The sequence below is a fragment of the Balaenoptera ricei genome, chromosome X, assembly GCF_028023285.1.
Source record: "Balaenoptera ricei isolate mBalRic1 chromosome X, mBalRic1.hap2, whole genome shotgun sequence".
Classification (NCBI taxonomy): domain Eukaryota; kingdom Metazoa; phylum Chordata; class Mammalia; order Artiodactyla; family Balaenopteridae; genus Balaenoptera; species Balaenoptera ricei.
This window is the reverse complement of record NC_082660.1, coordinates 124612943-124626873: the sequence shown is the minus strand read 5'-3', so window position 1 is coordinate 124626873 and position 13931 is coordinate 124612943.

The window sequence follows — 13931 nt, the reverse complement described above, 5'->3', positions numbered from 1 at the left end:
GGTCACGAGGTGATCTTTTTTTATTATTGCAGAATTGCATTTGCTAAAATTTTGTGAGGGTTTTTGTATCTATGTTCATGGGGGATAGTTGTCTAGTTCTCTTTGGCTGCAATGTCTTTGTATGGCTTTGGTATTCAGGTAATGTTGACCTCAGAATTAGGAAGGGATCCCTTCTTTTTTACTTTCTGTAAGAGTTTGTGTTGGATTGGCACTGTTTCTTCCTTAAATGTTTGGTAGAATTGACCAGTGTAGCCATATGAGCCTAAAGTTTTCTTTGTGGTAAGATTTAATTTCCAAATATTTGGGGATCGACTTTTTATCATTTTTTTTTATTGAAGTATAGTTGCTTTACAATATTGTGTTAATTTCTGCTGTTCAGCAAAGTGAATTAGCCACATGTATACATATATCCTGTCTTTTTTGGATTTCCTTCCCATTTAGGTCACCACAGACCATTGGGTAGAGTTTCCTGTGCTATACAATCTGTTCTCATTAGTTATCTATTTTATACATAGTAGTGTATACATGTCAATCCCAATCTCCCAATCCATCCCCACCCCCTCTTCCCCACGTGGTATCCATACATTTGTTCTCTATGTCTGTGTGTCTATTTCTGCTTTGCAAGTAAGATCATCTATACCACTTTTCTAGATTCCACATATTTGCATTAATACATGACATTTTTCTCCTTCTGACTTAGTTCACTCTGTATGACAGTATCTAGGTCCATCCACATCTCTACAAATGACCCAATTTCATTCTTTTTTATGGCTGAGTAATATTCCATTGTATATATATACCACGTCTTCTTTATCTATTCCTTTGTTGATGGACATTTAGGTTGCTTCCATGTCCTGGCTATTGTTAATAGTGCTGCAATGAACATTGGGGTGCATGTATCTTTTGGAATTATGGTTTTCTCCAGGTATATGCCCAGGAATGGGACTGTTGGGTCATATGGTAGTTCTATTTTTAGTTTTTTAAGGAACCTCCATACTGTTCTCCATAGTGGCTGTATCAATTTACATTCCCACCAACAGTGCAAGAGGGTTCCCTTTTCTCCACACCCTCTCCAGCATTTATTGTTTGTGGATTTTTTGATGATGACCATTCTGACTGGTGTGAGGTGATACCTCATTATAGTTTTGATTTGCATTTCTCTGATAATTAGTGATTTTGAGCATCTTTGCATGTGTTTGTTGGCTATCTGTATCTTATTGATTTTTTAATGCAATCTTACTGTGGTCATACAGCATATGGTCTATGACATTATTCCTTTAAAATATAGAGTCTTGTTTATGGCTTATCTAGTCTAATATTGCAGTGTGCCTTTTAAACAAATGTGTATTCTTCTTTGGTGGTAGAGTGTTCTATATATGTCAATTAGGTTAAGTTGATTGATAGTGCTTTTCCAGTCTTCTATAGCTTTACAGATTTTGTGTCTTTCTTTTCTATCAATTAGTGAATAAGAGTGGTGACATCTGCAACTATTATTGTGGATTTGTCAATTTCGCTTTTAAGTTCTGTCCATTTTTACTTAATCTATTTTGATGTGTATAAACATTTTCAATGTTATGTCATCTTAATGAATCAATACTTTTATCACCAAGAACTATCCCTTTTTGTCTATAATAGTATTAATCATCCTGAAGTCTACTTTTCTGTTATTAATATAGGCACTTGAGTTTTCTTATGATTTGAGTTTATATGATATATATATATTTCTATCCTTTCAGTTTTAACATATTTATATATTTGTATTTAATGTCTTAAGGTTAGTTTCTGTCCTCTGAGAATCAAAAGCCAAAGCAGAATTAGACATGCAAAAAATGTATTAGGTTAAACACCTGTGAGGGAAAATTGTAAGACCGTAATGCAGGTCTGACTCTTGTGCTCAGACAGTCAAATGGGGAAAAAACTGATGACAATATTCTTAAATCATCACTTCAGTTATATTTAGCATCTTCCCATTATTATTCATAAATATTGTATTTATTTAGTAATTTTTTTTATAATTCCCATTTGAAATTTATTTTAAAAGGAAACATAGCAAGTGTAGGTAAAAGAGCTTTTCCTAATTGCTTCCCAAGCCAACTTTATACATAACTACATTTAAGTGGGCTGAAAACTGGGGCTCCTCAGAACTCAGTGATGGGCATCAGGAAGAGGTGCATCCACTTGGAAGAGGTGCATGCCTAGTCAGCAGTTTACTCATCTGCACTTACTACTCTCTCTGCTTACCCATTTCTTCCTTCCTTCTTTCCTACGCCAAACCCAAGGGCTATGGATGCCCCAGGATTAAGGCCTGCCAGTTACCCTGGCACTGGTCAAGAACCAGCTGCTCCTGGATTGTACTGCCTGTTTGGGCAGAGAAGGATTGTGTACATAATTCTAAAATAATTTTGCATATGATAAATAGTAATTCTTCCACATCCTGGGAAACTGTATGTAGGTGATGTCTCTTCTTTCATTTTACATTTTCATAAATGCTTTCCTGGCAAGTACTGTAAAACATCAGGCATATAGGGAAGACCTTTCATCACTGGATTCTAATCTTGATTCTCATCGTACCAAAACTTGTTACTACTTATGACACCATCTTCACCAGGTTATTTTTATAAGCTCAGGTTAACCCTGGTTATTATCTATGCCAGGCATGTTGGCATATACATATCTGAAGCCCTAAATTCCTTCAGGATTCTTTTCTTATGTTAATCTCTAGTACCTCCCACATTTATTTTTTAATGTTGCCTTCTGTTCCCTTTAGTAACTGGTTTAATGTGTTTATTGGGTCATATTTTCTCCTCTTTCATCATATTCAGTTTAAGAAAACATATTTATTCCTATGCGTTTGCAGTGCATTCCTAACTCAAACAAAGAACCCATCCATCTGGTGTCTAAAGCTAGAGTTCAGAAATTCATAGACATGAAATTCTGGGAGAAGAGTTTTCCAGAGAGAGTGACCATCTAGTTAGTGCAAACGCTCGCAGGTGGGAATGAGTTTGAACTTGCTTGAGAAATAGGAAACAGGACAGTGAAGCATGAGCAGAGTGGGCAAGGAGAAAACTGAAAGAAGGAAAGAAGATGAGTTTGAGGAGGTCAGCAATAGTCAGATCATAAGGGGGCCAAAGCAGTCACTGTAAGGACTGTGAATTTCATTCCAGGTTCATGAGAAGCCACTGGAGAGTTTTAAGCAGAGGGATGATGTAATCTGATTTAGGTTTTATGCAGGTTGATTCCCTTGGGAGTCCTTCAAGAACCGCAGCTGTCTCTCTTTTCCCAAGTCCCCAACCAGCAGTAGGAGGGAAGAAAACACTGCTTGTGCTACCAAGTCTTTCATTTTCTTGTCTAAGTCTGATGCCTCATTGGACACCATGGGAATAAACAGAAGAGAGTTTTGAAAGCACTCTGTGCCGTTCATCTATGATATATGCTCTGGAATGATAGCACAGCTTCCTGCAAGAATGCAAGTTTGTCTTGATTCTAATCTAAAGAGGTGTGTTCTGAGGAACGCTAGGCAGAGTCGCATCATACAAGCTGAGTACAGAGTTACAGAGATCTAGTGGAAAAGATCATTTATTCAAGAAAAAAGAATTCAAATGTAAACTGTAATGTCACCTCCAGTTTGTTTGGCTTCTGTGTCACTGACCACTGTTGTTTTCTGCTACTTCTCTGGTTCTGAAGTTTGTGTTTCTAAAATGGTGACCCAAGTTTCACACAACCTGTATTTCAGAAATGTTCTATGTTCTAAATTGTATTTTCCTTTCAGGAAAAGCATTTACGTGTCAAGTAGCAAAATAAGAATGAAATGATAGGTGACGTTCCCCATTAAAGAAAGAGAAATTGGGTAGAGACCTGTTAATGTACACTGCAGAAAATAAAAGGGATGGTGATATGAACATGCCCATCAACCTACCCTTATAATACAGTGATTTTCAAATGTTAGAGGAGCATTTTTGAGCCTGTGTTGTCATAGTGAAATAGTGCCTGAGGATGCTGTTTTCAGAAGGTCAGAGTTCCACAGCTGCTCAGTCAGTATGTTGAGAATTGGTCTTTAATCTGGCTTCTTTGTAGTTCTGACATCATGTCCTTTCTGTTTTGCTATTATAGAAACGTGCCTTAGGCTGTTACTTTTGCTTGTTGTACTGTGACATTTACCCTCTCTTCTTCATAGCAACAACAATAATAATAATATCAAAAGCTACTATTTATAGAGTGCTAGGCACTTTGCATCAAGATTTAACCTAATTTTTAAAAGAGTCCTGTAAGTCAGGAGTTGGGCCCAATTTCCAGATGAAAAATATAAGGCTACTTCCATGGAACTGACAGTAGGGCCATATTCAGGGAGAGGTCAGGAGATGGGGGCCTTTAGGACAGCACTGTTCCCTCCTTTTCCGCGTCATGGAGCTAGCCAAGTGAGTACAGCTTGGCAGCCTCTACAGGAGCTTTGCTGGTATTGAACAGAAAATTCAATTCTCCCTGTCATTTTGAAGTAGGGACCTTTAAACTTTCTGATCCTATTGAGCTTGCCATAGACTTTCTGTCTAACAAGAAATAGACTCTTTCAACATTCAGATGGTCCATATATAAAAGCTGCCCTATGAACAGAAGATGTATAACACCTAATTATTGCCCAACAACTATAATTTGCATAGAATAATACAGTATATTAAGTTCTTCTCTGTTGCCTCCCACTATATTAAATTCAACTTGAAGTTTGCAGTTCTGGTAAAAATTACAGCTTTCCTTTCAGTGAGAATGTTTGGTGCCCAAGCACTTATTAAAACTAGAATTCCTAAGAGGCAAATTTGAAAAGAGAGAAGTGCAGTTGTTGGCACTAATGGGAAGGAAGCTGTGCTTTCATCCCCACATTCTTTTCATTTAAAAGAGGAATGAGAGGATGGAAAGGGTACAACTCTTTTTTATTTCTGTGGCATTAGAAGATATGAGAAACACCATAACTGGGTGCTCGGAACCAGCTGCAACTGCATTCTGTTACAGATACTTGTGACTGCATCAAAAATACCAATACCTTCACTCTCAAGATAAGATCGTATTGCTTTCAGTTTAATCCTGACTATTTAATCTAAAGAAGTGTCAGAAAAAACAATTATCTCTATTCTGTGTGAGAAAATGTGCGTACTAACAGCAGGAGGTCTGATTAAACTATTTATTTGAAAACGACCAGCCTTAGCACAGCCTCTGCTGTCAATGGAATCAGTTTCTTCATTCTTACTGACACACAAAATCTTCCCTTCGATCTTGCTAGATCACAACTGTTTATTGCAACCTCTGCTTCTTGTCTATGTGCCCTACTATTTATATAGTAATTTTTCCAAAGCAACCACGGAGCTTTATACTTTTGTTTCAAACTCTGCATTGAGTATGGGAATGTTCAGCAACATTATAACATGGAATAAATAGTATTAATTATGACAGACTCCTCAGAATTCATTCATCTGTTAGACATTACAGTCATTACATAGAACTAATTTGACACTATGTCTCTAAAACATGTTAAGACTCTTTGATACTAAAAATTGCATTTGCAGAAGCGATTGTTGGAAGTTACTGTAATGCTCTGAGATGATGCAGCGTCCAGCTCTCAAAGGATAAACAGTGCAGTACCTTTGGAGTCATTACTCAGGCTATCCCTGCCCATGGCTTACTTCCGGCCTCAGAGACAGCAAGCCCTGGCTTCTATCTTTTCCACTCAATAGCTTTCCAGCTTTCTATTGGCTACCTCAACCACAGAGATGGGCTTGCCGCCAAGAGTCCGACCAAAACCTACCCAGTAAATTACATGGCCAAGTGTCTGCTGGGGAAGCAGATGGTAGTCTTACCTGAATGGGGAGACAGACAGTGTTATGGAAAGAATGTGTGCTTTGTTAACAGGCCAGGGTTCAAATCTCAGCTCTGCTACATATTGGCTGAATCTACCTATTAACTTATCCGCCTCTCAGCTATATTTATGAACTGTGCATAATTACACATACCTTGTGGAGTTGTAAGAATTAAATACTATAACAGGTAAAAGCACTTCACTCAGTACCTGGAACATAATAGACACTTAATACATGTTCATCTATTCTCCTCACCCATGAATTAAGAAAAATATGATTTGCCCTGCTTATCTCAAACCAAATAATCCAGTGGTTTGTAAACTTTCTTTTGGAGCAGAGCCTTTAATTTTTCCCACAAGGAGTGCTTACACGGAAATTCGCACAATAAAACAAATTTAAGTAGGGCTCTTGGGCCTACCCAGTTGGTCTTTCACTCATTGCACTCAGTGGTCTCTGAGATATTTCCACGTAACCCAGTTTAAAACTCACGGCAGTAACGTGGTACTGTAGACTGAGTGTATGCCCCTGAAATCACATATTGAAGCCCTAATCCCTGAAGTGATGGCTTTTGGAGGCAAGGCCTTTGGGGGGTAATTGGGTTTGAACGAGGTCACAGGGGTAGAGCCCCATGATAGGATCAGTCATAGGGGGAAAAAAGTGACACAAAGCTATTAGTTGTTATTTTTATTATAGGTTAATGTGAACTTTAGAAGCGGGGGTGGAAGGGTGGTGGTGAGGGAATAGGGAGGTGCCCTCAAGGAAACTCTGGTTCAGTCTGGGCCAGTCAAGCATGCTATGAGCAGGGCCAACTTGTTGGGTATTTATGTAGTCGCATAGGGCGCGATGCTCAGAATGGCCTCGCACTCTGTTGAACATGTTGCTGTTGCCATCTTGAAATTTTAGTAATTTGTGAACAAGATGCCATACATTTTCATTTAGGACTGGGCCCTACAAATTATGTAGCTGCTCCCATCCTTGGGAATGTAAGTTTTACAGAATTCTGGCCACTTGTTCTTGTTTCATTCTCTAATGGGAATGTGGCATTACATGGCAACTGGAAACTACCTTGAGTTACTCCCTTTTCTTCCCCCTTGGAAGACATGGCCTTTGTGTATTAGTCCTGAGTTTCTTCTGCTGCTTGTCCCACGAGCTCTCATAGCAGACCTAAGTCTAGGCTTCATCAAAATCATTCATCACTAAATATGAACAAAATTAGTAGTACTTGGAGATACTGGAACAGACACACTGATGGTACTCATCAGTATTTTTCCCCTGTGAAATCAGGGGGAGGTTTCCTCTAATCTTGGTCAGAGAACCATCAGGAGACAGTTTGATATGCATATGATTTTTAATATATATTGTTTAATATATATCTTTAATATATATCATATAGTATGACACTGTTACTGTAATACTGTTTCCTTCAACACTGTTTGCTGTGAGAGTGATGAGTGTTAAGGTTTCTTTCATCCTCTGCCCGGTGCCTCACAGCAGTATCTGCCGCCACTGTCTAGGGCAGGCTCTCCTCGTCCCTTGCCTGGAATACTGCAGCAACTGGTTGTCCTTCTCTGCACTCCCACTTCTCTCCAATCCAGCCCTAACACTATGGCCTTTGTGATGTTTCTGAAACAAAAGCCAGGCCACGTTGAGTCTTAGTTATAAACCCTTCAGTGGTTTCCCATTGTCCTTAAGGTGAAGGCTAAGCTTCTTAACATGGCGGATAAGGATTTTTGTGATCAGGCAGAACTACAAGCTCAGTGTAGATATATCGACGTGGACAACGATGAGGGTGACGGAGTGAAGGTTGGAGGGGGCAAGGTCAAATTTTATCTGCATTATGGGTGCTCTCTGCAGTGCCCACTTGTCTTCCTCCTCCCTTTTTTCTGGCCTTTTTAGGCTCACTTACCTTTACTGCTACCAATTGCACTGTCCTTGAGTTTTCTTTGAAAACTTGTAAGAGCTGAGCATGCTCAGAAGTCACAGACAGCTTTTGTCTCTGAATCTGCTTTCTTGTTTTGAAACATCACTAAGGCTTCATTGTGAGGGATGGACAATCCCCTCTTCACAATGAGGATCGGTGAGATCCATCAAGCAACCAATAAGGATCAAAATTTCCCTTATCACAATTATATAGGTTTCACTTTGAAAGGGTTTTCCTAAGCAGTACAAAATGTAGAATAAGTTGGATAGTGTCACTGGATTTCCCATTTTATCCAGAAAAATAGCCCAAGGCCTTGATATAACCTACAGTCCCTCCATGACCTGTCAGCTGCACACTTCTCTGACCTCATTCCTACTCTTTCACTCTTGCCCTTCTGTGGTAAGCCAAAAAATGTCCTCCTGTAAAGATATATTGGGTTGGCCAAAAAGTTCATTCGGTTTTAAGTAAAAATAAAAGATACATTTTTCATTTTCACCAAGAATTTTATTGAACAATGTATTCACTAACCAAACAAACTTTTTGGCCAATGCAATATATGTCAAATCCCTGGAACCTGTGAATGGTACCTTCTATGGCAAAAGTTGTGATTTGGAGACGAAGAGCTTATCCTCAATTATCCAAATGGGTCCAATATAATCACAAGGGTCCTTATACTGGAGAGGCAGAGAGAGACACGTGAAGAAGTCACAAAGAAGGGGAGAAATGAAGGAGGAGGCAGAGGTCAAAGTTATGCTGCCACAAGCCAAGGAATACAGACAGTCACAAGCTGGAAGACCAAGGAATAGATCCTCCCCTAGAGCCTCTGCAGGGAGCATGTCCCTGCTGACACCTTGATTTTGGACTTTTGGCCTCCAGAGCCATGAGGAAAGAAATGCTTTAAGCCACCCAGTTTGTTACAGTAGCCCTAGCAAAATAATCTACCTTCTTTTTTTTGGGGGGGGGGGGTTATAGTTGCTTTACAATGGTGTGTTAGTTTCTTCTGTACAACTAAGTGAATCAGCTATATGTATACATATATCCCCTCCCTGTTGCACCTCCGTCTCCCCCCCATCCCACCCATCTAGGTCACCACAGAGCACCGAGCTGCACTATACAGCAGGTTTCTACTAGCTATCAATTTTACACATGGTAGTGTACATACCTTCTTTCACTCCCACTGGCTTCCTTGCTGGTCCTCAAATAGGCCAAGTGAATCCACATTAGGACTCACTGCTCTCTCGGACTAGAGAGCTCTCCTGCCAGATAGCTCCCTAGTGAGAGATTGCTCCATGGCTTTCTCCTTCACTTCCTGCAGGAGTCTGCTCAAAGGTCACTTTTGCAGTACTGCTTTCCTTGACCACACTGTTTAAAATAGGCCCCTTGGCACTCCTTAACATTCTTGCCCTATTTTTTTCTTCTTCGTAGTACGTATGGCCTATCTGACATACTGTTTATTTCATATATTTACTTATTTATTATTACCCACATCTGGTTGTCTATACACCCAGTAGAAGATAAGCTCCATACCGTCAGGAATTTTTGCCTGTATTGTTCATCACTGTATTCCCAGGGTATAGAACAGTGCCCCAGCACCTAGGAAAAGGCCCAGTATATGTAAGCATTCAATAAATATTTGTTAAAAAAAAATCACCTAATATCAGAGATAGAAAGAGGTAGTGATAAAGGAAGTATTTTATAACTTACCATTCATGCTTCCTAAACTGTCCTAACCATTAACCATGCAACCTCCCTAATCCCAACAAATCATTTAATTTCCCATTTTCAAATATTAGCATTTATGGAAAGACTTTGAGACATTTCATGTATTACAGTTGAGTATAACTATTTTTTCAATCATATATTTACTCAACAATTTTTAAAAATCAAACTGAAATTATCAAGTATTTTCCTCTGTATCATGCTGAAATCCTAAGCATAGGGTTTCCTAATTAAACAAACACTCTGCAGATATGACCAAAAATGGTGAGTATATTTATTTTTTTAATATATAAATATTATATTTATTTTGAAGGGCCTGTACCTTAAGTATTGGAAGGCTGCTTAGAATATCTGTGGCCAATTACTATAAATATTGATGTGATTAGACTGATTTGGGGAGAGAAAATGATGGAAATGATTGTTTTAATTGTTGAACTCTTACTCTTTTTAAAGTAAAATTGGTTAATTGGAGAAATGACATACATACAAAAAAGAACACCTATAATAATTGTACAGCTTGATGATTTTTCCCACAGTAAAATTATCCTGTAACAACCACTCAGATCAGAAACTAGAACACTAGCAATATCCTGAGACGTCCCCCTGGTGCCCCCTACCAGTTACTACCCTCCCTTCCACTCCAAAGGTAGCTCCTATACTAATGTATTCTTACAACAAAATACTTACATTTTATTTCATATCTATCATTGAAAGTTCAACAGACATTGATGCTACAATTTAACCTCATCCACCATCAAGTTTTATCAGTCTTTCTATTTTGTTTTTCTCAAAAAAATAAGGGCTAAACATAGAGAGCTGTAAATTTTGATCTGAGACAACCTCTGTTTCCCCATTCCTGCTTATGTATGTGCTCTAATAGAGATGTTTTCAAATAAAAATCCATATTCTCTTCTCTCAAATTAAAGATGTGCTAGTAGCCAAGCACTAGCAAGGCAGAGTACACACACACACCAAAAGAAATGCATTTCAGTTTAGGATTATGGTTTTAGTTTCAAGCTTAAATAAAGTAAGTAAAAGATATTTTTAAAAGGATAAAAATACCTTAACTGTGTTCTTTTAAATAAGGGTGCACTCAGAAGTTAAGACCCTTGCATTCAAAAGCTCTTGTCCCCTTTACTGTTAGCCACTGATAGTTAAAATGTTTTAAAGTAATAAAAGGTATAAAAGGTAGATGCAAGACACCACTGAAACATCATCTACCTGTCATGGGTACATTTCAATTATATCCATCATGGCCTCCCAGGAGCAAGCCTGGGCACTGCCTCCCAGGAGCCCCAGGCAGGTTCTGGCAGGACCTGCTGAGGGGCTTGCTCTGTGGGTGGTAGCTCATCATTGTTAGGACATATCCTGGGTGGCTTTATGGAAGGATGAACAGCCAGCAAGCTCCAGCCCAAAGTTAATATTGGAAAGCCAAAGACTACATAATTTTCACGGCATCTATGAGTTTCTGCCGCTGAGACACAACATGGATACACATACATGAGTGAAAGAAATACACGGAGGTGCCACGTCCAGGCTGTAACTTCTTCTATGAATAGCAAGGTTTTCAACTGGTAAAAAAGATTAATCTTGCAGAGGGATTCACTTAAAAGGCCTTACAAGAAGGCCTTGAGAGGCCCAGAATAGTCTTCTGTCCTTTTAAAATGGCTCTGACTTTCCAGTTAGCCACAGAGCAGCTTCCACATGTTTTTATTCCTAAGTACTTGAACATTGTAAAATAAAGGTAAAAGACATATACTCAGAAAACTGTAAGACACTAATTAAAGAAATTGAAGATGATACAAACAATGGAAAGATATCTCGTGCACATGGATTAGAATTCATATTGTTAAAATGGCCATACTACCCAAAGCAATCTACGGATTTAATGCAATCCCTATCAAATTACCCATGACATTTTTCACAAAACCAGAACAAATAATCCTAAAATTTAAATGGAACCACAAAAGATCCCGAACTCCCAAAGCAATCCTGAGACAAAAGAATGAAGCTGAAGGTATAACCCTTCCAGATTGCAGACTATACTACAAAATTACAGTAATCAAAACACCATGGTATTGCCACAAAAACAGACACATAGATCAATGGAACAGAATGAAGAGCCCAGAAATAAACCCACACACCTATAGTCTATTAATCTATGACAAAGGAGGCAATGGAGAAAAGAAAATCTCTTCAACAAGTGTGTTGGGAAAGGTGGACAGCTACACATCAAACAATGAAATTACAGCATTCCCTCACACCATATACAGAAATAAACTCAAAATGGTTTAAAGACCTAAACATAAGACATGACACCATAAAACTCCTAGAAGGATATCCCCTTTTTTGAGCTGCATTTTCAACTCTTTTGCCCATTTTCTATTGGATTGTCTGTCTCTTTTTATTGATTTATAGGAGCAGTCTGGCTATGAGTCTATTGTCATTCATGTGTGTGAGATATAAATAAATATATATATATACATATATATATGTATACATATATTATATATATATATATATAGAGAGAGAGAGAGAGAGACAGAGAGAGAGTTTTAGAGAATTTTCGTTACCCTAAAGGATCCCTCATGCCTGTTTGAAGTTAATTCCCATTACTAGCCACAGGCAACCACTGATCTGATATTTTCTCCTATACTTTACCTTTCTAAAATGCCAAGAAAATGGCAACATGCATTATGTAGGCTTGTTTTTTCTGGCTTTCTTCACTTAACATGGTGATTTTGACAGTCATTCTTATTGTTGAATGCATCTTTAGTTCCTTCCTTTTAATTGCTGTACCAAAGTTTGTTAATCCAATCACCAATTGAGAGATATTTGGCTCATTTTCAGTATTTAGTGGTTACAAATAAAGCTACTATAAAATGGTGCATATAGGCTTTATGTTACGTAGGTTTTCATTTTACTTGGGTGAATACCTGGGAGTGGGATCATTGAGTCATATTGTACATGTATGTCTAAATCTTTTTAAAAACAAACTTTTTTTTATTGAAGTATAGTTGATTTACCATATTATATTGGTTTCAGGTGCACAGCACAGTAATTCAGTGTTTTTATAGATTATACTCCACTAAAAGCTATTATGAAGTAATGGCTATAATCCCCTGTGCTGTACCATATATCCTTGTAGCTTTTCTATTTTATACATAGTAGTCTGTACCTCTTAATCCCATTCCCCTGTCTTGACTCTCCCACCTTCCCTCTCCCCATTGGTAACCACTAATTTGTCTTCTATATCTGTGAGTCTATAACAAACTGTTTTATAAAAGTGGCTAGTGTATGGGAGTTCTCATCTTGCCAGTAGTTTTTCCTCATCTTTGCCAGTGCTTAGTGTTCTCATATTCTTATTTTTAAGTTGTTCCAATAGGGGTGTAGAGGTATCTCATTGCGGTTTTAATTTGCTAATCATTAATCATGTTGAACATCTTTTCTTGTGCTTAATTACCATCCATATATTTTCTTTGTTGATGTTTTTGTTCAGTATTTTGCCTACTTTTTTAAAAAAATGAGTTGTTTATATTCTCATTATTGAGTCTTGAGAGTGCTTAATACAGTCCAGCTACAGGACCTTTATCAGATAAGTGATTTGCAAATATTTTCTCTCAGTCTTTGGCTTAAAGAGTGTCTTTTAAAGGGCAGAAGTCTTAATTTTGATGAAGTCAAATTTATCACTTATTTTTGTAGGTATTATGCTTTGGTGTAGCATGTAAGAAATCTTTGCTTAGCCTAGGGCCACAAAATATACTTCTATGTTTTCTTCTAAAACATTTATTGTTTTAGGTTTTATATTTAGGACAATGAGCACTTTTGAATTAATTTTGTATACAGTGCAAAGTATGCATACTTAGGTTCATTTTTTTCCATATGTATATACAATCATTCCAGCACCACTTGCTAAAAAGTCTATCCTTTCTCCTTTGGAACTTTGTCAAACAATAGTTGAATATATTTTTGTGACTCCATTTATGGGCTCTCTGTTCTGTTCCATTAATTTATATATCTATCTCGATCTCAATATACCTATATCATTTTTATAATATTATACTGCCTTAATATATGTAGCTTTATAGTAAGCTTGGAAATCGGGTAGCTTGAGCCCTCCAAATGTTCATTTCAAAATTGTTTTTCTTATTTAAGTTCCTCTGTTTATCCAACTAAATTTTAGAATGAGCTTGTAAATTTCTATAAAAAAACTAACTGCAATTTTAACTGGAATTGCATTCAATATATAGATAATCTGGGGGAGATTTGAAATTCTAACAACGAGTCTTCCAATCCATGAACATGTTCCATTAATTTAGGTTTTCTTTGATTTTTCCATCGGTGTTTCTACTTTTTAATAACTTATTCTGCACAAATTTTGTAAGATTTATACCTATAATTTAATGTTTTTGATGCTACTGTAAATGGCATTTCTTTTTAAATTCAGT